At 44.7% G+C, this 23,821-nt stretch overlaps 1 protein-coding gene across 2 annotated transcripts in view; it reads right to left on the bottom strand.

The window, feature by feature from the left end:
• Window positions 1-23,821, bottom strand: part of SUSD6 (sushi domain containing 6) — a 93,860-nt gene that overhangs the window by 63,328 nt on the left and 6,711 nt on the right. The window contains exon 1 of one of the 2 annotated variants that reach the window (XM_025869794.2): window positions 2,379-2,492. The exons of the other annotated variant lie outside the window; for it this stretch is intronic. The gene's annotated coding sequence lies outside the window, so the exon portion shown is untranslated. Of the gene's footprint in view, window positions 1-2,378; window positions 2,493-23,821 lie in introns of those variants that run through there. 2 annotated transcript variants of the gene reach the window in all.

The following is a 23,821-nucleotide window of genomic DNA, read 5'->3' as shown; positions in this document are numbered from 1 at the left end:
GAGGTAGAAAGTGAAAACTTTCTATATAGCCAAAACTATATATATAGCCAAAATGCTGAAGACAAAACATGGAAGTAAGCTGGATCCCAGAAGAGGGAAATGAAACTGTTACTTACAGGATCATTCAATGTGGGTTTTAAAGTTACACAAAAGGAACTTCAAATCCTGATTCTGCCTCTTGCTTCTTACAAGTCCCAGGTGTACCGTTTTAACTGCTGTGAGCCTCTGTTTTGTCACATATACCATGGGGGTAACAATATCTGTTTCGTAGAATTTCAGAATCCATGATTCACACATTTTTGAAGAGTTTACTACAGTACCCGGCACAGAGTCAGACTAGGTAAGGTGGAAGGGCCACGGCACAAACAGAGTTAACGCTCCTCCCCTCCCCACATAACACTATCTGGACCTAACTCATGCACAGGCAGCTGGGCCCCTGCTCTTTGTTCATCCATTGTGCCTATTAGTTCAGTTAGCTGCCCAGGTTAAATGGGAACCTGGTCAGGAGGTGCAAGGAGGAGACTCAAAGTGTGTGTATATGTGCCTGTTCATGTCAGGATAACATCTGGAAGCACACACCCAGCCTTCTGCTAGAAAGTGCAGCATTAAAATACAGGTAAAATTACAGACTGTACCATGTATAGCATGGTACTGAACCATGCTGTTTTTTTCGGACACAGGTGTCCGATAAATGTGTGGCAAATTGACATGACCCGATTCTGGTTGAATTCTCATAATCTGTCTCAATGGATCCATTTTTCAACAAGTGAACACAGGAGGAAAAAGACATCCAAGGTTAAAAACTGGTCTGAGGTGACAATCTGAGGGACTTCTATCTCCAGTCATGATGGAATAACAGGGACCAGATTTAGTCTCTCTCCTTAAACAACGAGAAAGCCAGGTATAACATATGAAATAATAGTTTTCAGACATTCAACCACTGGCCAAAGTGGAAAAATCTCCTAAGACACAGAGCATCAGATGCAATCTTCAGAAGGATTTGGCCTTAGTAGTGGGACCATCCCAGCCCTAGACTAAAGGCTGTTCTGGACCCACCCTAACAAAGCAAGAAAACAAGCCTTGAAATGAAAGGATCGAACAAATTCCAAGTAACTGAATTGCTTCTGAGAACAAAGCCCAAAAGTACTGAAAGGAATACAAAAAGTTCGAGCACCCAGAAAAATAAAACTCACTATATCTAGGTTCAAATAAAAAAAAAAATTAACAGGAATGCAAAGAGGCAGAAAACTATGACCATAACTAGAATAATGAAACAATAGAAATAGTCATAAAATTGACCCAATGACAGAATTAGTGGACAAGGATGTTAAAATCTCTATTGTAAATACACTCCATGTGTTCAAGAGAGAGGGGAAGGCATGAGCATGATGATGAAAGAAATGGAAGAGATAATAAAGACCCAAATTGAACTTCTAGAAGGAAAAACACAAATATCTTAAGGAAAAATATATAGGATAGGATTAACAGATTAGACACTGTAGAAGAAGAAAATCATGAACTCGAAAACAGAGCAAAAACTATCCAAAATGATACACACACAACATCAGTCAGTGGTGGGACACTATCAGGCAGCCTTATATATATATATATATATATATATATATATATATATATAACATACACACACAATGTGTGTGTGTGTTGGGGTGGGGTAGTAGACACAAAATTTTCAAGAAATAATGGCAGAAAATCTTCCAATTTGATGAAAACTATAAGCCCACAGATTCAAGAGCTCATCAAACCCCAAGAAGGACAAAAAGAAAACACAAGGCACACCATAGTCAAAATGCTGAAAACGAGTGATAGAGAAAATGTTAAAAGCAGCCGCAACAGGTGGGGGTAAGCAGAGACATACTGCCTTCAAAAGAGCATAGGATTATAGCAGGTTTATTATTAGAAACAATGCAACCCAGGAGGCAATGGAGCATCATGTTGAAAGTAGTGGGAAAAACGACAGTCTGGCACTGGTTAAGGAAAAATTGACAAGAACGATGAAGTTCCTATCACTAATGCTTTTTGTGCTCTGAAGTAACATTTTCATGGAGGCCTGTGTTGAGCATAAGATGGAGAGAGGAAGTGCTCAGTGGCCTTAAAAACATTTCTAAGTACAGTATCGTATAAAGAATGAAAAGAGGTAAAGACCCTTTCTTAGGTTCACGCAGAGGGGCACTTAACCATGTTTTATACCTACATATTCAGAACATTAAAGCCTGTAGTTCTTATGTAGACTTATATCAATACTGCTTAACACAAAGGTAAAGAGACAAGAAAGGTCTATCAGAGGATTCACCCCAGAGCAAAAGAAAATCAAGTTAGAAATAAAAAGTACATCTCATTAAGGAATGAGTTAGCCTTACCAGCACCAGGCCTGAGTAGGCGCCCTGCCTTCAGGTATACATATCTGCTGGTTAATGTGCCTGACTGGCCTCTACAGATTCAGATGAAATGTTTTTTCAGAACGGAAGAGCGCTGCTTGAGCAGAAGTAGGTAAGAATAACTAAAGATATGAATGAGAGTTACTCAATTCTTAAGCTATGCAATCCAGCCCAGGGCAGCAAAATCTCCTCATTAAGTACCCTGGGCTGGCACCACATTCTTTAGAGTCCAGCCCGCACCTCTGCATCCTGGAAGGACCATTAAGGTGGCAATTTATCTGTCCCATGCATTGGCTGGTCTGGTCTCCCCACTAAACTGTACACTAAACTGTAAATGCCCTATGTAACCCTGTGACCAACATACAGTAAAAACAAACAAACAAACAAAAAGAAACCAAAAACCCTTGTTGCCTGAACTAGAGGTTCTAAACTGGGGGCAATTTTAGCCCCCTCCCATGGTATCTGACATCTAGAGGTATTTTTGATTGTTATAACTTCGGGGGAGGTGATGCTACTGACATCTAGTGGGTAAAGGCCAGGGAGGCCACTAAGCATCCTATGATGTTTCACAAAGAATTAAAGAAAACAAAGAATTCGTAACAAAGAATTATTTGCCCCCAAATGTCAACAGTGCTGCAGGTGAAAACCCTGGCATAAGTGAGTGAATGCTGAGTCGTAACAGACCCCAGTAGTTCTATCTCAGTTGTGCATATAGTGTAAAATTCCCTCACACCAAGAGGCTAGAAAGCCTCTTGTCCTAACACCTGTCCCCAGAACAACACTTTGATCCTCCCATAGTCCCTAACTCGGGCTCAGAGGCCCTCAGGGGAGGCTGGGAGTTCAGACACCTGGCTTTTAACTCCAGCTCTGCCACTAGCTAATTCTGAACATGTTACAAAACTTTTCTGGGCCCGTTTCCTCCTCAGTAAAACAGAGGGACTGGAAACGATAATTTAAGAGTTCCTCCAGTTCTAAAAGTTCTATTTGAAATGCTAGGTTTGGCCTTATCTATTTACAATAAGCCAAAGAGAAAGGGGAAAGATCCACTGTCTTACTGTGAGTATGCACACCCACGATCTGAAGGACAGAGGTTCTTATATTGTGGGAACCAAACTGGGCCAAGGGGAGCTCCAGAGAAGCCAGGAACTCAGGCACGAGCAAGGGCCATGGGAAATGGCTCTGTAAACACTGGCTGAAAGGCCAGCCCAGGCCCTCAGGTTTAAACTATGAAAGTCTTTTACTAGCCTCCCTCCTGCCCTCCGCAGATCAATCTTTTTAATCAGTGTTAAGAGGAGGAGGAGGGGGAGGAGGGCGGCTTACTATTCAAACTATGTGTCATTGAACAGCAGCACAGGCAATCAGCTGGGAGCTTATTACAAACTTGCTGGACTCTCAGCCTCCATCCCTATCTCCTGAATCACAATCTGCATTGTAATAAAATTCCGCAGGTGATTCCTATGCTTGTTAAAGTTTGAGAAGTCCCAGCTTAGGGTATGCTGCCCTTCTGTCCTCTGCACTGTCACCTCTTCACTTGGTAAAGATGACTGTAAGACTCTATCTACATTCCCCTATCCTACCTCCGGGTGCAGCTTGTGCACATGTATACGTACACACACACACACACACACACACACACACACACACACACAGCTCAAAACCTCCAAACCCAGAGTCAAGAGTGACAGGGACAGGTTACTTACTTTCCCCTTGCCTCTTTCTTATGTCCACACAAGGCCAGAAAGAGGCAAGACTTAAAACACAAGCAAAATTAGAGCTTTTGTAAGTGACTCAGCCCACCCCCGCTGTTCAAAGATTCCCTGGGAGGAGGGACAGAAAATGGGGTGGTGAACCCAAAGGTACAAACTCTGATGGGAAGAGTCTCATCATTTACATCTGAACAGAGACCAACAGGGGTCCAAGGTTTCATTTCTAAAATTTGTTTTTTGCTTTTTTTGCTTTTTTCTTTTTGCTGCGGCTGTCTTACATTACATAAAGATTCTTGGGGGCTCAGGCTAAAGGGCAAGGCACACACACAGAGTAAACAAAAACACAGCAAGGGTTCTCCTAGCAGAGTGGTGGGGGGCAGCAGCTGGAACAAAAGCAAGACCTCAATGAAGAGTAGCGTAACAGAGCACTGGAACAGAAGACAAAATGTGGGGAAAGGGGGCTGGACTCTGCTGAGTAGTCCGCGCAGTGAAGGAGATTAGGTTGCTGCTCACCCCTCACCCTACCCACTGTCACCAGCAGCAGATGGCCCAGCCCCAGGCAGCTGGCAGCGACAGCAATCTGCGCGTGCCTGGCCTGCCCCTCCCTCAGGGCCGCAGATGGGGAAGAGCAGGGCAAAGTCCAGATCCATCCCAGGTCAAAGCAACACTGAGAAAGAGCACCCCCAGGGCGGGGTGGCAACATCACTTAATGCTTTGTCACACTGAAATGAACCTATAAAACAACTCTCAGCATTATCCAAGGTTCTCCTGCACCCACACACAGCTCATCAGAAAGAGGGCTTGGTAAGGTGGGGAAAACCCAGAACCCTGAGAGCACTAGATGTGTTGGCCCAGGAGGGGTCAGTTAATCATTCAGCATTTGCGTGCACATACCACATTCCAGGCACCGCACCGGCCAACTGGGGGTGCAGTGGTGACAGCACAGGGTCTCTGTCCTCAGGAAGCACAAGGAAACAGACATTAACACAGTGGGATAACTGCTGAGCACAGAGGGATATGACAGCACAGAGCAGGGGCACCCCACCAGTACAGGGGCAAACAGTGGTCTAAACTGACACTGACTGTAAGAAGGGGCACTCCAGGGAGAGGAACAGCATGTGCAAAAGCCTGGAGGCAAAAGAGAACTGGAAAGTGCAAGTTTTTCTGCCTTTTTGGCCTCTGGTCACCCTGACCAGGAGCAGACTCATGGGTCTGTGTGGGGATCCTAACACATTACTGTCTAAAGGAACCTGGGGTCTTGGGGTCATCTTGTAAAGTCCAATCTATCCATTTTAGGAGGGGAACTGAGGTCCAGAAAGGGGCCATGACTTGGCCAGGGACATGGCTTGCTGGCTGCCGAACCAGAACTCAGTTCTCCTACCTCTTCACTTAAGCAGAGTTCCCTCAAATATCCCCCAATCAGAATCCAACCACCGAGCTCCATCAGACCTAGTGCCAGCCCCAGCACTGTTCTCCACTGTGCTCTGTCCATTCGGAGTACCCAAGGCTCGGCTCATGTCCAGGCCTCTGCCAGATGAGGAAGTTCCACAGCATCAGCCTTCAGGAACTCCAGCGTGGCAGGAGCAACTCATGAAAAAGCAAGAGTGGCTACCTGCCTCTGCTGGAAAAGAGGCAGAAGGCATACACAGCAATAATCAAGGTAGGTTGTAGTTTTTGTTTGTTTGTTTTTGAGGGAAGGTTTCACAAAAATGGGCCCCCCCCCTTGGAAATGAATGAGGGTTGTTCAGAAAATTGGAGGGGACTCTCAGTCAACACAGAAACAGGAGATGAGTCTGAGTGACTGCCAAAGCAGGCAAGCTTAATTAAGACTCTCCTACCCTTTTCCCCAGGAAGCCCACCCCTCGTCTGGTTGATCATACTAAACAAGTTGTGAGAAGCAGTCATTTTAGAGAAGCTGAAGGCCTCCGTTGGCCTCGCCTTGGGGGATGGGCCAGCAGCCAGGGGGGCAAGCCACTGGAACTTCAGGGCACAGCTGCCCTTAGTGTCATAACTGCCTTCAACAGCACTTGCTGTTGGAGCACTTCATAGAGCACTTGCTCTATGAAGGTCCCTCAGCCTCCAGCCTGCCACCCACCCACTCTGGATCCGTATGTGCACCCTGGAAGTACTCATTAGCTTTGCAAGTGTAACCCGCTATAGAATCTGAATAGAAGGCACAGTTACTCAACTGCAAAGCAGAATTCCTCCTCTTCTCATAACAAAACAAAGATGCATGCCAACAACCAGCTAGCTGGTGGAAACTGTGGAAAGAGGCTAAGGGGCACTAGAGTTAAGCCCATTTACTAACCTCATCTAGATGCCTGGCAAACCTCTGCTCCAAGGCCTTAAAGCATCAGTATGATGAAAACATCCTCAAGATCAGAATTCTTGCCTATCCCAAATGCCCTTGGATACCACCTCTGACCTCATATCCAAGTACAATCCTGGCTTTGAGTACCAGTGCCAGACTTACTCAGGGGCTGAACAGCAATGTTTGGTCTAATACAACAAAGGGACCATAATGGGTACCTTGCGTCCTAAATTCCTTCATATCTGCCACAAGGAACCTCTGGGTGGAGGGGGGGTGTGGGTGTGGGGGGCGGGTGTGCGCGCACGCGCGCCTGTGCGCACTGGGGGATAACACTGTAGCCAGACTTCCTTTTCTTTCATCCAAACAGCAACTCTTAAGAACTTGCCTTCCTGAAAGACAAATGCACTTCATTTCCAAACATCACTGACAGAACTTCTTGTTTTCTCTCTCTCTGCTTTTTAAAACAGATGAATGCTCCCCTAGGGAAAAAGCAGCTGTAAATACAGGAGAGGGTAGAAAAAGAATCCTGCTATGAGTTCCAGAGGAACCATTATACCATTGTAAAAAGCATTCTCAAAAGAACAACACACCCAATCTAAACAGAAAACACACTTCATTCAAAGTACTTCTCTCAAGTATAACCTTTGGGCAGATGATCTCTCTATAGGCAAGGCTGTTTCTTCCTCTACTCAACACCATGACCTTCATATAATGAGTTAGTGATTTTCTTCCCAGGAGACTTGGAAAGAACTAGCTCACAATTAAATGTATCTGCTACTTAGTGCCTATCATCATCATCACCATCATCGCCATTATCATCATCAAAGGGCTAAATTTCATTCCCAAACTGTTACAGAAATTTAAGCAAATATAAGCCATTGTTTTTAGGCAGACTGAGACCACAGTATTTACTAGCTGAGAACAGGATAAGAAGAAGGAATAAATCGGAAACAGGCAGCCTGGCTTCTGCACTTGTTACTTTCCAAAAAGAATACCATTTTTCAAAGGCTCAGAATTCTGAGAAATCACCCACTGGCTTATTATACCCCTCCATCCAACAGTAATGAGGCTGCCACCTCGAAACCCATTTGCCAAAAATAAAAGATCTAAAGAGGTGTTTCAGAGAAAGTTTGTGAGAAGAAAATTCAAGCTGGTTTTATTTTCATATAAGCTACAATTAAATGGCTTTGCCTTTGCAACCACACTTCCTACCTCGAATTCCAGTAAGTTTAGAAGTGCCCCATAGACTTAAACTGGATTGCAGGGAATTCAGCTGGCTAAAACTGGTCCCAGCCTACAGCCATATTAGTAACTAACCTGTTTCACAGTCCTAGATGGGTCTGAGAAATAAAAGGGGATTGAGGAGAGGGTAGGCGCAATGCTTAAAATTCTGCCGAAGTCAGAAAAGGAAGACACTGCTTTTAATTTCACGTAAGATTCTATTGTTAGAAGGGAAAATGCAACATAAGCTATAAGCCCCATCAGTGACAAAGCAAAAAAAGAAAACGCTTGTATTTGCAGAATACATTCATACCCCCAAATTTCCCAGAGAAATCAATACAAATGCCATTAACACAAATAAATCAAATCCTGAGTCCAACAGGTCTGCTCACTGTTGCCCCTAATTGTCTGGTTTTTTTTTTTAGCTATAAGCTTTCCTATTGGCCAGGCACCTTTCATCCTGCTTTTGGGAAGATTCACCACACAGGCATCTGGCCTCACAATTCCCCAAGAACCCTGGTAACCTTCTAGTATGAGCACATTTTCCATGTTAACCATGATTTCAAGAATCTCAGAATGAGACAAACTCTTGGGTGACAAGCCTGACCCTTCCAGGTCTTGGTTTCCAGAGCCCCAGAACTTCTCCTGGATGGTCTTTGGGCCTCCAGTCCCTATTCTGCTCCAGACCCTGCAGAATTCTGCTAGGAACTATACTCTGAAAGCACTGTCAGATCACCTTTCACCTCTAGTGGGTCACCTCTGTCTACCCCATGCAGCATCATTTCCTGTCAGTCCTTTATCTATAGCTTGCAAAATGCAAAGAAGGCAAAGGTCCCACCCAACTTCAGGGTAGCTGGGGAGGCTGCAAACCCAGACAGCAAACAATCAAGACACACAATAAGGCAGGAGTATCTATTTCAGTATTCCATGTGGGTGCAATAAAATGCTAAATCATGAGGTATGAATAATTAGAAAATAAGGAAGAACAAGCAGTAGGTACTTGTAAGTAAAGGACAAAATAATGAAAACAAAAACCAGGAAGGGTCTGAACCAAGACGGTCAAAGAGGACCTTAAGAGGAAGGAAGGAAGGAAGGAAGGGAGGGGTGCCTGGGTGGCTCAGTCAGTTAAGCGTCCAACTCTTAGACTTTGGCACAGGTCAAGAGCTCAGGATCATGAGATGGAGCCCCGAGCCCCGTGTGGGGCTCCAGACTCAGCAGGGAGTCTGTTTCTCTTTTTTTTTTTTTAAAGATTTTATTTATTTATTTGAGAGAGAGAATGAGAGAGAGAGCACGTGAGAGGGGGAGGGTCAGAGGGAGAAGCAGACTCCCCGCTGGGCAGGGAGCCCGATGTGGGACTCGATCCCGGGACTCCAGGATCATGACCTGAGCCGAAGGCAGTCGCTTAACCAACTGAGCCACCCAGGCGCCCTGTTTCTCTCCTTTTGCCTCTCCTGCACAGGTGCATGCTCTCTAAAAATAAATAAATCTTTAAAAAAAAAAAAAAGAGAGAGAAAGGAAGGGAGGAAGGGAGGGAGGGAGGGAGGGAGATCTGACCTGAAGGGAGGGAGACCTGAAAGCTGAATAAGTATGGAGAAAGAAGGAATTTCTCAGGCCGGAAGGCTGAAGTAAGCAAGATATAAATTGGGGGGTGGAGGAGGAGGAGGTGGGGAAAAGAGAGGGGAAGAGGCCAAGAATCAGAGAAAAACAGAAAGAAAAAAATCCCATTTGAGATTCTCCAGGGCATGGGACAATTCTTAGGGCTTCCCTATATCTATCCCTCGCAGACTCCAGTTATTCCACAAAGTATTAAGTATTCAACTGGATACTTATAGGAAAGCCACTTAGTGCAGCCATGAAAAACAGGCAGAGAAATTCTGCTTTGATGAGTAGGCAGTAGGAGCCAATGAACGTTCTGGAGCAAGAAACACGACCTAAGCCAACTGAACAAGAATTTATTAAAAGCCTACTATGTAAGGGGCACCAGAATACTTAGTCCTTGCCCTCAAAGGGCACTGCCACCATGGAAAGGGATGGTTAATACCACCTCCCACACATGCAGGGCTTCATTCTCTTACCTAATCTCACGAGATAAGAACAATGTTCACGGGAGATGAACCTGGCAAGAAAGACTAAAGCAGCCTAAGAGGTTAGACAGATGATGAGGTGTGGTCAGGAGAGTGGTGACAAAAACCTACAGAGGTAAGAATTGGCAGGGGCTGGTTACCGACTAGAAAGGAGGGGATCAGTGAGGGGAATCATTATGACAAAGAAGTCAGAGAGCAGGAAGACTTGGGTTTCAATTCCCAGATGGTGACATTATTTCAAGCCAGGCTTTCACCCTCCTCCTGCCCGCCGAATGCTAAGGTCAATCAGCTCAGCCATTCTCCTATTTCTGGGAATGGGGGTTACACATTCCATCCCTCCCATCTGCCCACGGTCTTTCAAGCTAGTTGTGATTTCCTGTAATTCCTATTTGCAAGGAGGTGAGGGGGATCGATAAGAAGAGTTGACAATTCCTTTGTCCATCACAATGGTGATAAATATATCTCAATAGTCCTGCACTAAAATTTTACTGGCAGCTCTTATTCTGGGAAGAAGAGAAAGGGGGGAGGAAGCATTATGTTTAAAAAGCCCTGAGGCAGTGCTCTCCTTACACAATGAGTTCTCCTCCTAGGCAGACCCTCCCTAGCTCTATTTAGTGAGAGACAGGGACGAGACAGAGAAGCATCCACCCTGAGAGCCAGTACCAGTTCCTACAGAGAAAAGAGGCCCAAGACCCCTCAGCACCTGGCTATATGAAAAATGAGCACAAAATCAGGAGAGCAGAAGCAACATAAACCAGGCCACAAATGCCTGAACACACAGCACAGTGGAAACAAGGAGCTGGACTTCCACATAACTGCTCTGAAAGGGAGAGGACACTTGGGGACAAGGGTGTGGCCAAGTGCTTGTCCCAAAGTGGGGCTGCCCACTGTAAGGCTGAGCCACAGGAGGGCCACCTTGGCTCCCAGAAATGTGGCCCTTCTCTCCAAGACCCTGCCGGCCATTCTGCCATCCCTGACCATCCTAGACAGAAGGAGCATGGTAACAGGGGAAAGGGAAATCGCAGGTGATTTTCTCCCTCCATGACTGCTAGTACCTGCGCTTCCTAAACTTTCTTCAAGAAGTAAGTAGAACTTGAGATTTCCCAAGTTTTTTAAAAAGAAGTTAACAGGGAAAATGAATTTGAGATGTGTACTTTACAAAGGAAAAGTGCAATCTAGCCCTCTTCGCTATTAAACAAGAACAAAGGGGGAAAAAGTGCAGATTGAATGAAGAACACTTGTTGGTTAAAGCAACTTGGTGGCTTCTCTGACATTTTCTAAACAAGCACTTCCCTCCCACCTGTGACAGATTCTGACAGCTTGAGCACAGTCATCCTTCACAAAAGGCCCTCAAACAACTAAAATAAAACTAGGGTGTGACCTGAGAATATCTGTTATGGCAAAGCATTTTCCCAGTGCTCTGTTTAGGCTTCTTATGGATGGCAAAAGGCCTTTTTATAAGCCTGTGGCCTGGCTGTGTCACGGAGGAGAGGGATGTTTTGTCAATCTGAAGGAATAGTTTCTATAACTGGGGGGGTCAGACTCCCAATGACATGGACGCTCCGTACAGTAATAATAGCATCATTATTATTAACTGGCACTTGACTGCATAATCATTGTGCATGGATCTAAGCATTTTCCATCCAATATTTGATTTAATCCTCACAACAACCTTAAAAGGTAGGTATTATGATTATCTCCATTTTTAGACAAGGCACAGAGAAGTTAAATAACTTGCCCAAGGTCATTACAGTTAGCAATTCATGACACCAAGCTTACAAACTAAGCAGTCTCACCCCAAAGCACACAATCTCGGTAGAGGTTCACATTTATTCCGTATTAGATTAATGTAATTCATTTTAAATATTAAAATGATCCTGGATGTATTATGGAAGAGGAGGCAAAATTCCCATTCATTATAAAAGAAAACAGGAAGCCTTGAAGACTGTTCACGCTGCCGCTTGCAGCTCTATACCCTCTCGAGGTGGACTTGGACCAGAACCTGAGCAGAAGGAAGTTCTTTACACGTCATTCGACAGGACCCCACCCACAAAGGAACTGATTCCCTACATGTAAGGTGGGTCAGGTGATTCTAACTAAGCACACTTTGAGAAACACTGCTTTGGGGCATTCTAGAAACTTCTGAAGCTGCTGCAAATTTGGGAACTAGGTCATCAGATGTTGAAGGCTAATTCCCCTGAACTGCTAATGAGACAGGCACCGCATGTTAAAAAAGCTGTTTAAAGAGTGGAGTGGACTGAAACAGGAATTCAGAGACATTAACTCCCAGAGCTCTTTACAGACTTGCATCTAGTGGAGAGACTGCCCTCTCCACGATGTGCATATATGTTTGTTCCCAATCTTGCTGAGATAACTTGGCCAGAAGGTGCCTCAAAAATGAGCTTGATTTCTCTGGAAAATAACGGTCAAAGATGGATACACTGCGTATTAGTGTTCAAATTCAGATATCCCTAATAGAAACTTCAACAGAAAAAGGCTGAGAGGGGTGGCTCAGTGGTTAAGTGTCTGCCTTTGGCTCAGGTCATGATCCCAGGGTCTGGGATCGAGCCCCACATCGGGCTCCCTGCTCAGCGGGAAGCCTGCTTCTCCCTCTCCCACACCCCCTGCTTGTGTTCCTGTTCTCGCTCTCTCTCTAATAAATAAATAAAATCTTAAAAAAAAAAAAAGCTGAGAGGGGAAGAATGTTTGTTTGTTTAATGTTTGTTTGTTTTTTTTTAAAGATTTTATTTATTTGACAGAGAAAGACACAGCGAGAGAGGGGACACAACCAGAGGGAGTGAGAGAGGGAGAAGCAGGCTTCTGGCTGAGCAGGGAGCCCGATGTGGGACTCGATCCCAGGATCCTGGGATCATGACCTGAGCCGAAGGCAGACGCTTAACGACTGAGCCACCCAGGCGCCCTAATGTTTGTTCTTTAAAAGCACACAGGACTTTGTGCAACACAAAGCACGGTGCCTGGGTCTTTGCACTCATTTGTAAATTGAATAAAGATGTACTCGATTTAGGGCTGGCCTCTCTGTCTTTTAGTCTGTCAGTTACGTGCCCATCCACATATGTGAGCTCACCAATTTTGTCCTTCCTCCTTGGCTTAAATTATTTATCTCAACTGCATTACTATACGAGAAACATGGCTCCAAGTTCAGAACCGGTTTCAGTAATTTAATGAAGTTGTGTAGAAATGCTAATGATTTCTTGGGCACCAGGCTGACCTTTCCCTGCTCCTTTCTAGTCTCTGAGGGTAAGTCCTGGCTGCTGCCTCCCCTTGTGGAAGGATGCCCTCTCCTCCTGGATTTCCACAGGGTCTTAACAGAGGCTGGTTCTGCTACTTACCAGCCATGCCAATCTAGAAAGGTTTTTTTTAATCCAATTTGGCATTAAATCTCACAACCATAAAAAGGGTATAAGCAACCTACTTCAAAGTTGCTGTGAAGATTAAATAAGCTAATACAAATAAAGCACTTAGAACAGTGCCTGACATGTAGAATGCACTCCATACACGTTATCTTTTATTATGAGTCTACCTTGTAATGTTAAGAAAGATTTACATGAATCTAGAGCTTTATACTTTTCAAAGCAGTCTCAATTGATTATTGCTACAATCAGTCCTCACAACAGTCAGACAAGACGGAAAGTGTATGAGCATTTTCTGCTATAAGGAAGAACTCATTATCCCCCTAGATTTGGAGCTGGAGACCTGTCAGTCATCTTTGTATTCCACCCCCATACATACTAGCATGAATTAATAAATTAATGTTGAATTGGACTGAATGTAGGGTTTGGCCGTGCTATCAACAGAGCAATCCTAGCCTTGTGACAAGGAGCTAGGGAACAAATTAGAATCATTATTCTAGGGAATTCCTGGCTACCCTGAACACAGAGACAAAAGGGCCACCTTTCCCAGTCCTGATTCCAACTCATCTTTGAGAAGCATCTGCAGGAGAGGGAGCAGCCAAAGGTCACTTAGAGGTAAACGGCCGAAGTGTCCATGCACAACCTCTGAGGCAGCAGAGAACCAGGATAATATAACGGGGCATTACCCAGCCCCTCCTGCTGGGCCAAATGGGGACCCATAAATGGGGCATCTCAAAGGCAGGCAATGCTGCCTTCCCTAAATGAAACGGGAGTTGCCTTTCAGTAGAGTACAGACCAGTCAATAAACACCAGGGATTAAAAGGCTTCCTGTGGGGCCAACTGCCACCTGCCTAAATACAGAGACTATCTGGTCTCCCAGACCCTAAACAAACCCCACAGAGCATCCCTGAGGGAAAAGCTGCCATCATTCAACAGTATACGCGCCCCCCTCCCCACCAGTGATACTTTTTTTCTTCCTACTTCGGTTTATTTTTGCTCACCGACCCCTCCTTCCCAGACCTTCACCCAGGACCATCCACTCCCATGCATCCCTCCACTGCAGCTCCCACCTGACCCTGACCTCCTCTCTCCAGGTATTTGTTCTCTGTCTCCCTCACCACCTCATCCTTCACCCCAACTTTCTAACCCACATATGTTATAGCTGCCCTGAAAAACACAGGCTTTGGAATCACTCCAGCCTTGGTTCTACCTCCAACAGAGTAATTTATAGTACTTAACTTTTTAGGGCTTTTCTGATCTAGAAAGTGAAGACAAGCCCATGAGAGTACAGCACCTAGCACAGTACCTGGCACCCAGCATGCACTCAGTACGTCCTGCCTTGTCCCACTCTCCACATTTTTCTTCTTTCTTTCCTGGGTTTCGTGACTCTGACTGTCACTGTTCATACGTATTATATGTGCTACATACATCCAAATGTCTTAACCCAAAGGAAGGGACTCAAATGATGAAAATTTTAGTCACCAAGGTTAACCATGTAGCAGGTACATTCTGGGACAAGGTCCCATCAGCAACCTTCAAATTACACTAGAGATAAGACTGGTTACCTTATACGTCCCCACCATAAATGGCCCATTTGGTGAAGAAAGTAACCAGAGGGGACAGAAAGACACAGAGCTGAGGGTCACTTATGGCCAGCAAAGGATAAATAAAGGCCTCCGTTGAAAATAGAGCTACCCTACAACCCACCAATTGCACTACTCCTGGAGATACAAATGTAGTGATCCAAAAGGGCACCTACACCCCAATGTTTATAGCAGCAATGCCCACAACAGCCAAACTATGGAAAGAGCCCAGATGTCCATCGACAGAAGAATGTATAAACAAGATATGGTACATGTGCATACAATGGAATATCACCTAGCCATCAAAAAAATGATATCTTGCCATTTGTAATGACGTGGATGGAACCTAGAGGGTATTATGCTAAGCAAAGTAAGTCAATCAGAGAAAGACAATTATCAAGTGATTTCACTCATATGTGGAATTTAAGAAACAAAACAGAGGACCATAGGGGAAGAGAGGGAAAAATAAAACGACAAAAACAGAGAAGGAGACAAACCATAAGAGACTTAAAAAAAAAAAAAAGATTTTATTTACTTATTTGTCAGAGAGAGAGAGTGAGCGAGCACAAGCAGGGGGAGCGGCAGGCAGAGGGAGAAGCAGGCTCCCCACTGAGCAAGGAGCCCAATGTGGGACTCTATCCCAGGATCCTGGGATCATGACCTGAGCCGAAGACAGATACTTAACTGACTGAGCCACCGAGGTGTCCCCCATAAGAGACTCTTAATCAAAGGAAACAAACTGAGGGTTGTTGGAGGGGGTAACTGGGTGATGGACATTAAGGAGGGCATGTGATATAATGAGCACTGGGTGTTATATGCAACTGATGAACCACTGACCTCTACTTCTGCAACTAATAATGCACTATATATCAATTAATTGAATTTAAATTTAAAAAGATTTTTAAAAAGGCCTCTGTAAGGTAAGGGCAGCACTCTCACATGCAACTAAAACCCCAAAAGAAAGCTTCCCATCATTCCACATTTACATGTAAAAATGTTTAATTAATTCTGTCAGCAAGAACAGCTGCCAGTTTCACTAGAAACACCATCTGGTTCATTTCTGATAAGGCCCAGGCACAACTTCACATAGGCCAGAGACTGCCTACAATATGGTTCCCAAAAGGTGGCATCCTAGATGACAGCTCCAAGGCAGTGTGCCATTCCTCTCTCCCTGGTGCTCGGAAGCTGCTCCTCCAAGTTCACGATTAGGCCTGAAATAAACCCAGAGTTTCATTCTTTAAATGTATCTCCTTCAAATCTTCCAGGCATCACCCTGGCTAACTCAACACAGGGTCTTAAGACAAGTCACCCAGTTCCTCTGTGCCTCACTTCCTGTAACTCTGAAGTGGGCACATGCTCCACCTCACTTCCAGACACGAACCAGAACTAACTTAAGCAGGTCTGCTTTCAAAAACCAGATAAAGGGGCGCCTGGGTGGCTCAGTTGGTTAAGCGACTGCCTTCGGCTCAGGTCATGATCCTGGAGTCCCGGGATCGAGTCCCACATCGGGCTCCCTGCTCAGCAGGGAGTCTGCTTCTCCCTCTGACCTTTCCGCCTCTCATGTGTTCTCTCTCTCTCTCTCATTCTCGTTCTCTCAAATAATAAATAAAATCTTTAAAAAAAAAAAAAAAAACCAGATAAATACTACAGAAACATGGCAAACAGCCTGAACAACTTGTATTTCAGAGGGGCTTTCATAAAGTGGGTGCCAGGGTGGCTTCTCCACTGTAGAGTCTCATTTTGCAATTAGCTAAGATTAAGAGGGTCCTTTCCACAAGGTCTTTAAGCTCCTCCAAGGATCTTCCTTTTGCCAAGCCAACAGGAAGCACTTTGATGTACTTCACTAGAGGCCTTTAGGCAGCCACAAATAAGGAAAAGAAAGCAGGCTGGAAATCTAGAGCAGACTCGTCTAGAGGTGCACAGACTTGACTGGTATTAAGTATTTAAAAGTGATTGCCTCAATAGCAGGGCCCTTCAGATCCTGATGTGGAATTATACAATGTGGATGCAATACTACAGCAAGTATATATTCCAAAAAAGATGGAATACAAGGTTTGCCAGCCACCACTAAATGCAAATTTGGAAAAGGGTGTATTTGAAACACACGAAAACAACGTCAAAACTATGAAGTGTGGGGCGCCTGGGTGGCTCAGTCGTTAAGCGTCTGCCTTCAGCTCAGGTCATGATCCCAGGGTCCTGGGATCCAGCCCCACATCAGGCTCCCTGCTCCGCGGGAAGCCTGCTTCTCCCTCTCCCACTCCCCCTGCTTGTGTCCCCTCTCTTGCACTCGCTCTGTCAAATAAATAAATATTTAAAACAAAACAAAAAAACAAACAAAACTATGAAGTGCAAGAATCTGTATACATACATATACTCCTTCCAGGCCACTAGGCAAATTTAGGTGGCTGTAACTTTTGACATTGCATTGCATTTTTTACCAGATGGTAAGTACTTCATGACCCCTATGAAGAAGGGAGAAAGGCCAATGTTGTAAAGTCTGATGAAGAGAAAACCAAAGAAGTAAGGGTGAGAAGTGTACTGTACAAACCCAAAGTGAAAAAGTGGTGGCATCAGCTCTGACCCCCTAAGTTTGGTGATGAGGATCTCACTTTCTGGAAACAATTCTGGGTAGAAATCACTCAGAGCCCTCTCCTCCCCCCCCACATCAAAATGTGAATATACAGAACAGGAGCCCACAGCACAAAGCTTAAAACCTATTTCCCACCAAGTCCAACTTCAGCGCAACCATTCAGTCTCACAAACAGGCAGAAGATACTTATTTATGGAGCAGGTAGGAAGTCGCAGGCAGCACCAAAGTGGTATGGAGAGAGGCCTTCCCCTAGGGAGGCTTAGCCCATCCCTGTGCAGGCCTTACAGGATGAAGGAAGGAGAGGTGAACAGACTCTGGGCTGTGAGGCTGTCGGTGTGGACTCCAGCGGGAGGGCAGTTAACAGAGAAGGCCATTTTCTGCTGCTAATTCAACATGGCCTCAAGACAAGTCACCAAACCACTCTGTGCCTCACTCTCTGTAACTCTGAAGTGGGCATTAACTCCGCCTCACTTCCAGCACAGCTGTGAGGATAACAGCTGATAGAAGTTAGTATTTACTAAGCACTAACCACGTGCCAAATACCAGGCTACCCGCTTGATATGTCTGCTCCAAACCCTATATGTAGTAGATACTACTATAAACCCCCATTTTCAGTTGAAGAAACTGGGGCTTAACAAAGAGACTTACCCAAAGCCACATAAGGCAGACTGAAAATTTAACACTACAAAAGCAAGGGTCGACCATGAATTAATTAATATCACTTCTTCCCCAAATAAACTGCCATTTGAGTACTTTTTAGTTGTCAGGCACTGTACCTGGTTTTAAAGATCCAGTTTTGGGGCACCTGGGTAGCTCAGATGGTTAAGTGTCTGCCTTCGGCTCAGGTCATGGTCCCAGAGTCCTGGGATTGAGCCCCACATCAGGCTCCCTGCTCAGTGGGAAGCCTGCTTCTCCCTCTCCCACTCCCCCTGCTTGTGTTCCCTCTCTCACTGTGTATCTCTCTGTCAAATAAATAAATAAAATCTTAAAAAAAAAAAAAGACATGGCCTAAAAAGAAATAAAAATAAATATCCCGTTTTATCTGATTTTCATAGTTATCCCATGAGGGGGTACTTTTAAGCTATATATGCCAAGACTCAAAAATTCAAATGACACAAAAAGAAAGTTTTAGAAATTATAATTTTCCTGTTACCCTTCAACACCCCCAAATCCTCCACAGCAAGTAATCATTAATATTTTGGTAGCTACCTTTCTGGAGACAAATACTGTTAAAAAGTACCATCTCCATTTTACAAAGGACAAAAATGAGGGCCATAGAGGTTAAACTTAGCTCAAGGCATAGAGCTGGCAAATGGCTGAGCTGACAGTGAAAGCAGGATTGGTCTGAACCCAAGGCCTGCTATCTTCCCCTTGCCTCCCACTCAGTACCCACTTCTTAAAACAATCGCCATTTTCATTCACCAAAGGAAAGGGGGAAACTGTGCCTGGCTCACAGCCAGTCTTACTCCCCCACTTTCCCAACGACAGGGAAAAACAGGGCTGTCTAAGCACACCCTGCCCCAATAACATCAGCACTGCTTTATGTTTCTCCAAATCTAAGCCGTCCTGGGTGAGATGGGACCTTCACTTCCAGCTTCCTCCCTGCCCTCACAGACGCATCTTTGCCTCTGAAAACAAGGGCAGGACACTAGGGAAGAGGCGGTCAAGGCTTGCCTACAGGAAACCCGAGATCCCCTTGTCTGCAGAAAAAGGAAGGATGTTCCTACAGGAGCCCTCACAAGTTCTCAGGCGAAGACAGTCCCCCTTTGTAAACAGTTTTTACAGAGTTGCTCAAAATCCCCATTACTGAGTCCTTAAGACCCAAAGAACTCAGAACTTCTTCTCTGGCTTACCCCCTGGCTTACCCCCAACTGGACCTTCTAATAACCCCCAAACTGCATGGATTCCTAGATACCAAGGTTTTGAACCTATGGCCTCTCCCCTCCTCCAAAAATAAAAATAAAAGCCCCTCAGACAATACAGGACTGCTTTTCTTTAGTTAGGAAATGAAAGCGGCCTTTCAAATTTTGTACACTTCCACATTTTTGTCCCAACTGTACATAAAAACATACTGACCTTGAGAGTACCTATGCTGAGATGGGGTGGGGGAAAAGGAAAGGGTTGTTGTATTGTTTTTCATGAGAAAGTTAAGATTTATCAAATCTGCAATTCCAGGAGGTTTCCTATTTCCCAGCATGTGGTACCAATGTTTGATTCAGCCCGACCCCCGAGCTGACTCAGTGTCACTATTTACAAGCACAGTGGCTGCTAAATGTCTACCCGTTACCAAAGGCCTTGGCTTTCCCATTCGTAAAACGGGACTAAAATCTTCCTCACGGTATGATAGGACATCTTACGTGAAAGCACTTTGTAAAATGAAGAAATCTGTACTGCTATTAATATGGCTGCCCAGTGTGCAAAGTAAACACAGCGGAGACTTATATTTTTTTTAAGATTTTTTTTTCTATTTATGTATTTGAGACAGAGAGAATGAGAGAGAGAGCACATGAGAGGGGGAAGGGTCAGAGGGAGAAGCAGACTCTCCGCCGAGAGGGGAGCCCGATGCGGGACTCGATCCAGGGACTCCTGGATCATGACCTGAGCCGAAGGTAGTCACCTAACCAACTGAGCCACCCAGGCGCCCAACACAGCGGAGACTTAAACCAGCCCTTCCAAAAAAAAAAAAAAAAACAAAAAACCAGCCCTTCCATCCTCAAGGGGCTTAAAAATCTATGAATGAAAAAGACAAACCAAAATAGAGAACATTTGTTAGGCTGTGTGCTGCAAAGAATCCCTGCGGGGAGATGATTAAATGGGAAAGAGCATTCAATAAATACTCGTTCAATTAATAAATGAATTCAGATGCACTGTTTGAAAAATACCTACCTTGTTGCTATTCACAGAAAGTTTTACTAACACCATAGGCTCTGAAATCTGTTCATTCTGCTGTTGCTCACATACATCCAAGAAAAGCAGTGGCATTTGTAGAGAGCTGCCCTTCTTTCAAAGATGTGATTTTTCAAAAGCATGCATAGACCTTCAAAGGAGATGACCTACACAATTACATTTTATAATTCCAGAGTAATAGAACCACCCCCAAAAGAGCTCATTTCTGGAGAACAAACAGAAACAAGCCATCCTACTACTACTTCCTTGTTTGCAACCAGATTCACAGTGGATGCTAAAAATATATTAAGTAAATAAGGCGAAACTGTAGATACACACTTGTAGGTTGGATTTAGGGCATGACTGATGCCTCCTGAGGCTTTTAAAAGATGGACAGAATTCCAGAAACAAAAACCTGGTCCTGAAAATTAACAGGGGTAACTCTGGTATTGGATCCAAATTCTTAAGGGGCCCTGCAGTTTGGTTTTCACTAGCCTTGCTAAATCATTTGGAAGAACCTCTAGTACGCTCCCCTTGCTTCACCTCCTCCCACCTCCATGGTTTCTGGGCAGTCTTCTTTTCCTGCTATCAGTCAGAGTGAAGTTGGTGAATGTTCACCGCTTTTCATCACCCTGTTTATATGTTTTTCACTCAACCCAGGCCTCCCCTTCAAGTGTCTGTTTTTAGAATCTCATCACTAATACCACTTTTTGATTCCTTGTCATCCACAGCTCATAACCTCAAGGTCACCTTGCCCTCTCACCCTTTTGACTTTAATCCTCTATCCCTCCTCAATCACTTATCAACCAAATAATCCAGGAGCTGAGTACGAAGTGGACAAGGCTGTCACTGACTGACCTCAGGTGACTCCCAACCTCAGCCTGGAATCTGGGCCAACACAGAGATGGCTCCCCTTAGAAGTAAAATATATGTGGCTGCGTGCTTATTGGGAGCCTTATGTGTACCAGTACTGTATTAGGTTCTTTGCCGCCTCAGCCGGTTATTAAGCCACAGAGCGATCAAGAAAAGAGAGATCACAAGTCAACATTTACCTCTAAAATTGAGGCCTAGGGAAGACAGGAAAACGTTCCCTAAAGAATTCACACTGCTGCTCCTATTTCCCTTCTCCCAATTTCTCACTGTGGAACCCATACCCACTTTTCTCTATTAAAAAAAAAAAAAGAAAAAGAAAGAAAAGATATTTCAGGGTCAGAAAACATTTCCACAATAAAAACTGATTGGTTAAAGAAAGCCTGTAAACAGGAATCCTCACACCAGACCAAATTCCTAGACCTACCTTACTCTGTGGGGAAAGGCAATTTGCTTTCTTGCCTGGAAGGCCAGGAGGATTCTCCAAGGATATTTTTCCAGCCCACCTCTCTTCCTGGGTGCTTGCTGGACTGGAGCACAGATGTCATTGAAAAAGTCAGAGCAACTCCTTCAGAGTATCAAACTGAAAGTCTACTTTACACAACAGATTCCTCCAATACTACTCTCAAATTAAATAACCCATGGGTATTCCCCTGGACCGTTAAAGCCATGAAGGCAAGAACTATGTCCATTTTGTTCTTTGTTTACAACTGTATACCTAACACTGACCACAGGCATTCACTAAATACTTGCCAAAAAAATGACGAGATTTACTTCCTTTTGGCTTCTGCACCAACCATCTACCTAACTCACACCAGCCTGACGTCACAGCCCAACCAGACCATCAGCTCACAAATTATTATGACTCGAAGGTAAAGGGAAAAAAAGATGGCCCAATGAACTCTTATGAAACCCAGAGCCTGTTTTTCTTGCCATCCTGCCGTGTAACATGCAAAATCCCACAGGACTGAAACCAGGAGGCAGATGGCCTTCCCACGGCACAGTCTCCACCTGGCAGGTGGATAAGAATCAAAGACTGATAAAGGTGTGGACCAGCTAACATACCACTTGTTAATTCTCTAAAAATGTCTTCAGCAGGCCAACTGAAAAAGCACTACCCACTGGGCACAAAACTGCTCACCGGCTTTCCAGGGTGGAGAAAGCTAGCACATATGACCTCAGCCCAAGAAGCCTGGTTCCTTCCGGACTGATTAGAGACAGTTAGAGATGTGTGTTCACACTGCAGTCATGAAGGGTTTTACACTGCTAATGGGGTGGGGAGAGGGGGCAGCAGCCCTCCCAGACCACCCGTTCCTAATTATCAGGAAGTCCTACTACATCTAGGATGCCAACAGTACCTGCCACTGTCCCACCCGGGCAGGGGGGACCCAAAGGGGAAAATGACTCAGGGAACACATCCCATTGGCCGAGAGCAGGTGGTGTTTTATGAATTGCAAGGAATTCATTCACAATACAGAGATACAATAGTTAAGCAGGCCCAGCCTAAGCACAACAGCACTCATTTTAACAACAGTTCTTCCTCAGAAGAACTGAACTTAAAGACTCATTCCTCTCTGTAATTTCACTATTAGATTTGAAACCACAGTCACAGAAAGGACATGAATTTGTTCCTAACAACATGAACCACACACTGTTCTGGGCTCCAATGCCCCTTCTCTGAGACAAGCCCAGAGGAGAGAGCAGTTGATCATACAGGGGCACAAAGAGCACTAGACTAGTGATCAGAAGCCCTGACTTCTCTCCTGGCCCTGTCACCACTCAGGGAAGTCGGCTCTGAGCATCCATTTCCCATTCTTCCTTTCTATAAAGTGAGAAGGTAGAAGGAGATCATCCCCAAAGTCCCATCCTTCCAACTCTAGCATCTAATGAGCCTAGAGTCTCTCTCACCACATACTTGGTTTGCTGTGCAAAGAAGTTTTGATAATACCTGTATATTATACTCAAGAATTTGAATCTTCAGATAAGAATTTTATTTTACCTCACTCAGCCTTTTGAGACCCCTAGCACTTGGGGTAGAGCACACTCCAAAACTCTAAAACTTCATCAGGGAAATTATGGCAGCATTCATACACATTTACACACACACACACACACACACACACACACACACAGAGGCAGGAACTTTCTGGAAGGACTGATCCTTGGGCTTGGCTCCAGGTACAAGAGAAGGTAATACAGGTACAGGATAAGATAATTCAAGTTTCTAGATTTTGTCTGGCTTATTGGACAAAAGGCCATGTGCCTTGTGCCCCACATTTCTCTGGGGTGGAACCATCTTGATCCTCTAATAAAAAAATGAGGTGGCCTGCACACACACACACACACACACTTTCAAGAGCTTTTGGTAGTGACCTAGGAGTAAGAAAATCAAGAGCAGCTACTGATCACAAATGCTAGTAGTTCCAATTAGGACAAGGGCAAGAGGAGGCTCTGCATTATTTCAGTAATATAGCTGGTATGGTGTGAAACCAGCCAGGAGCAGATCCCGTAGAGGAAATGACACTCCCAGCAGTACCATCTGTTCCTCTTTGTGTCTGGCATGATCTACATTTTTAACCTCAGGTGCAACTGAGGTCCACCAGTAAGAGCCCTATAAAAGCTGTTCTGAAGAGCAGTCTTTCTCAGACCTACATTTAAACCACACTCAGGACCCCTCTCCCTCCCTCATACCTTGATGGTTGGCTATCCATCCCAGCCTAAAAGAAGCCTCTAAGCAGGTGCACAGAACCCTGGCATGGAATGTTTCATAAGAAAAGGAAAAGCTTCTGAGAACCATAAACTA

The sequence above is a fragment of the Callorhinus ursinus genome, unplaced genomic scaffold (genome assembly GCF_003265705.2).
Source record: "Callorhinus ursinus isolate GAN/ISIS: 27379988/994484 unplaced genomic scaffold, GSC_fseal_2.0 scaffold8, whole genome shotgun sequence".
Classification (NCBI taxonomy): Eukaryota; Metazoa; Chordata; class Mammalia; order Carnivora; family Otariidae; genus Callorhinus; species Callorhinus ursinus.
This window is presented reverse-complemented; position numbering and strand designations above follow the sequence as displayed.